This window comes from Monodon monoceros, unplaced genomic scaffold (genome assembly GCF_005190385.1).
Source record: "Monodon monoceros isolate NGI ecotype Baffin Bay Population unplaced genomic scaffold, NGI_Narwhal_1 Super_Scaffold_9, whole genome shotgun sequence".
In the NCBI taxonomy this organism is placed as follows: Eukaryota; Metazoa; Chordata; class Mammalia; order Artiodactyla; family Monodontidae; genus Monodon; species Monodon monoceros.
Window position 1 is genome coordinate 20,740,815 of NW_021703786.1, and position 4,876 is coordinate 20,745,690.

Below are 4,876 nucleotides of genomic sequence, written 5' to 3' on the forward strand. Positions count from 1 at the left end.
GATGCCGGCGGCGCGGCGCCCTGTCGCATCTCCTCGCGCCGCTCAGCGCTAGCAGCGCCGCCACCAGCCGCCCGCGGGGCTTTAAACCCCGGAGGGGCGGAGCGGGCGGGCGGACAGGAGCGGCGCTGGCTGCGCACCCCCGCAGGCGGCGAGCCCCCCGCCTCATTGGCCCCGCCGGCTTGCCCCGCCCCGTCGCGGGTGGGGCCACCGCCCCGGGTCCGCCCCCGCCCCGCCCCCAGCTCCCGCGCCCACCCTCCCCAGGTGAGAGCTCACCTGACGCGGTGCGGGCCTGGAGACGCGGTGGCTGAACGTGAAGGTCCCGCGCCTGGAGAGGCGAAGATGGGGGTACGAGCCGGGGACCAGGGAGTTTTTGCCCCTCCGGGCGGGGTGGAGGCACACGCAGGATACCTTCCCCCAAAGAACAAGGGGGCGTAGAAAGAGGGAGGCGCCTGGAGTCTGAGCAGAAGTAGTGTCTCGTCCGCTCTCTAGACGGGCCGGTGCGGGTCCCTCTGCCCAGGCTCCACGACTCCGAAGGCAGGGCCGGCTGTGGATGCAGAGCCGCTCTTCCAGAGCAGGAGAAATGCACGTCTAACGGCAAAGGGAGTCCTGGTTGGGGCAGGGGGGGGTCCCTTGGTCAGAGCGGAGTGGGGAGAAGGGAGCCCAGTTTCTAAACAGGAGACTGTCAGGGAGGACGTCTCAGTGAGCATTTGCTGATGTTCATGGAACAAAAATGCAGATCCTCTGGTCAGTGGGGGCAGGCAGAGCCAGGATGGGGGTGGGAGAGGAGCCTGCTTTCTTCCAAAGAGTGTAGACGCCAGAACTTCTGTCAGACAGGGTGGAGGTGTCCAGTGTTGGGCCATAAAGCTCTGTCTTGCTTATTCTTTTTTAAAGTTTAACCCCAATTCCTGCAGCGAAGGTGCAGTGATCAAGGCAGTGTGTGGCACCCATCTAGGAGGGAGGCATACAACAAATGGCCCAAGCAAGATTTAATATGTTTTTGAGAGTCTTGAACACTGGGTCAAATCAAGCAAAACAAAATAGAACTTGCACTGAATGTCAAGATCTGCATGTAAAGTTTCCAAAAAATCAACCATGCATGCAGAACATCAGGTGACAGTGACCTTGGCTTTGTGAACACAAAGGCGCTGGGAGACTGGTGGGAAGACGGGAGCTGCAATATTAACAGAGGAAGCCCCCAGCCATAGTGAGCCTCTCTGGGCTCAGTTCCCCTGTCCAATGAGGGGAGTGATTAGCTAATGAATGATCTTTAACAATTCTGACAGCGATATTGCATCTCATGGTTCTGTTTATTGAGGCACACGGTCCAGTGTGGTGGCCAGAGACATGAATTCAAATCATGTAAATTATGAACCTCAGATATGAAATGGGGATGACGATAAATATCTCACAGGATTTTTGTGCAAATAAGAGTGCATGCCATGGGAGTTCCCTGGAGGTCCAGTGGTTAGGACTCCATGCTTTCACTGCCAAGGGCACAGGTTCAGTCCCTGGTCAGGGAACGAAAATCCTGCAAGCAGCGTGGTACGGCCAAAAAATAAAAAAAAAAAGAGTGATGCCAAATGCCTAGCAGGTGCTGGCACTCAATATCAGGGGTTGTTATAACTGCAGGTATGACCAGTGGTGTGCTGCATTGCGGGGTGGGTGGGAGTCTGATTTATATCATTTGCAGATTCCCGTGCTGCAAATGTTGCCACCGTGGCTGATTTCAAGCTACCAATGTGGCATCATCCTTGATCTAAGGAGTTAGGAAGAGATTTGCACAGGTGGCTCCACAAGCCAGTCCAAACCAGCTCCAGCACACAACTAGTAAGACCTTGAACCAGGCTCAACGAGGCTCAGAGGAGGGGAGGCCAAGCTGGACCAGTGTGAGTCAGAGAGGAAAAAGAGCCCCCACCAGGCGCCAGCCACCCCAATGGGCACCTGAGTTCGGGCAGGTGAGGAGGGAGCTGCCCCAGCTGCCCCTCCTGTCCTCATGCCCATAGGCACCCACCATACATACAAGTACACACAAGCATCCACATGCCTGGAGGGGGGGGTGAGGAGGGGGAGGCACATTCTCCCAAAGTGACACATTTCCAACGTTTCATAAAAGTTACATGTTGACATCTGACAGTTAAAGCTGTGATGCAGGGAAATTGGAGAAAACACCAAAGATTCACTGGGGACGTTAGTGGTTGGATGGTGAGATACACATGGAAATATCCAGAAGGAAGTTCTTTTTAAAAAAATTTTATTTTAAGTATAGTTGATTTACAATGTTGTGTTAATTTCTACTGTACAGCAAAGTGATTCAGTTATACGTATATATACATTCTTTTGCATATTCTTTTCCATTATGGTTTATCACAGGATATTGAAATAGTTCCCCATGCTATACAATAGGACCTTATTGTTTATCCATTCTATATGTAATAGTCTGCATCTGCTCATCCCAAACTCAGAAGGAAGTTCTTGAGCCTCCACCAGCCAATGGTGTGAACCCCACCCTTGGGTCCAGCACGTCTCACTGAAGCCTCAAGCCTCCTGAGAGGTTAGGGCAATCATTATTCCCATTGCACAGATGAGTTAAGTGAAGCTCAGGAGGATTAAGTAGCTGGTGCTTGTGACCCAGCTGTAAGTAGTGGAAGCAAGAGTTAAGCCCAGCCCCAGTGGGTCGGTCACACTGCTTGTCACTCATGATTGGCCACGGCTGGCTGAGGGCCACCCAGGCATAGCCTGACTCACAGTGGCCTTTTGCATAATTCATCCTTACAGAGCATCATGTACCTCCTAAGTGCCAATCATCATTAAGGGGCTCTAGTCTGGAGGAGGAGATGATGGTGAAAACAGATTATCTCCACAGTTGTGATATTGTGGGACCCCTGAGGAAAGACACAAGGATCAGCCCTCAGGACTTACAGCCTGGGCCATAATGATTTGTTCCTCACACCTCCCGCTCTGCCCCGTGAGCTCCTCAATGGGGGGTGGGGGGGAGGGGGGGAGGGTGAGTTTTACTTCTTTCTGTATCTCCAGGGCCTGACACAGGGCCTAGCCCTTAGTATGTACTCAGGTAATGTGTGTTGTCGTCAGCTTGTAACTTAGGTCTAAGGCCTTTTTATGGGGCTGCAGAGATAGAAAGTGTTGTTCTGACACAATGCATGCTCACAGAAACACCCCCTCCCGTGCCCAGACACATGCTCCATCACACACACACACACACACACACACACACACACACACACCTTGACACTCTACAACACAAGTCCAGGCATTCAGTGACACACAGACTCCCCCATACCTCCCCCGTGGCTGTCTAAATTCCTAGGCAGACCCACAGCTGCTCCCGGACCTACACGTTCACACAGGTATGCCAGAGAAGCATTCTTAGACATCCACATGCAGCTACCTGTCTCCAAGAACCAGCCCAAGGCAGCCACGGCTTGGGGATGGAGTTCTCCTGGCCCCCTGCGCGCGCAAGCGCACATACACACACACCATGGAGGTCACAAATGAGTGATCTGAAAGGCTTGTGTAGGCTGTATCAAATCCAGCTTCAGGCCTCTTCATCCTCCCCGCAAACTTGCCCCCAGACCAGGCCACCCTGCCTGAAGCAAACCCCCAGGAGCCATTCATCCTTGTCTGACCCCAGGTCCCCCAGAGCTCCAAAGTCAAGCCCAGGCCCCAGGCAGAGCCCGGCACTCACACGACCCTCTGTGCTCACCACCAGGCTGTGAGCAAGTGGAAATGAGGGATTCCAGGCTGGCTATCTCTCTCTAACCACCCTCAGGGCTGCACCGGAAATAGACTCGACCCAACAGGAAGTGGGGCAAGTGATACCCAGTGGCTCGGAGGGAAGGCACCAGCGCCCAAGCCAAGCCCGAGGCATGGCTGCTCAGGGGAGCTGGTCCCGGGGAGGACCCAACCGGACAGGTGTGGGTGCGCTCACTTGTCCCTCTGCCTGGGCTCCCCCACTCCCTGCGACCTAGCTTTCTGTGCTATGGCCTCATTGTAACCAGTTCTGTTCTGACCACTCCCATCCGTCCTACCCCAGCACATCTGAACTGGCCTTAACTCTCACTCTCTCTCTGATTTGGTTCCAGGGGCCCATGAGGTATCACATGGGGCATCGCTGTCCCCCCTTTACAGATAGGACACTGGAGTTCAGAAAGGTAAGTAACGTCTTCAGCATTATGGAACTGATCGGCACTTGGTGGCTGGGTACTTGATCTTTCCAGAACATCAGACTGAAATAGGACTGAAACTAAGTGGGGAAAGTGGGCCACAGAATTCCACACGTGGGAGACACAACTATGCTTGAAAACAGCCAAAAAGATGGGAGAGAAGGATACGAAGATATTACTTTTTTGTCGGTGCCTTGGAGGTTGCGAGTGTGTGTTAAAAATGTTTTTATCCTCTTTGTATTTTCCAATTTTCTATCGCAAGCATATTTAACATTTATAATGAAATTTTTTTTTCTTAAATGTGGGAGGGAACAAAGGCACAAGAATAAATCTCTAATGGTAGAACTTCTTTTTTTCCCCCATTTTTTGGCCACACCATGAGGCATGTGGGATCTTAGCTCCCCAACCAGGGATCGAACCCGGGCCCCCTGCATTGGAAGCGCAGAGTCTCAACCACTGGACTGCCAGGGAAGTCCCTCTAATGGTAGAACTTTAAGCATTGGCAGGAAAAATATTTGGGAGGGGAACCGGGAAGGTATTCCTGGACATTCTCCTATGGCATCCATCTACCTATTCTTCTATAGGAAGGGCTCCTGTCCTCTCTTGGGGAGCTTGTGCTATAGCTGGCAGGGCACACGTCACCCATGGCAATTCCAATTCGAGCCCTTCTTACCTCTGTTCCTTCCTCCCTTCCT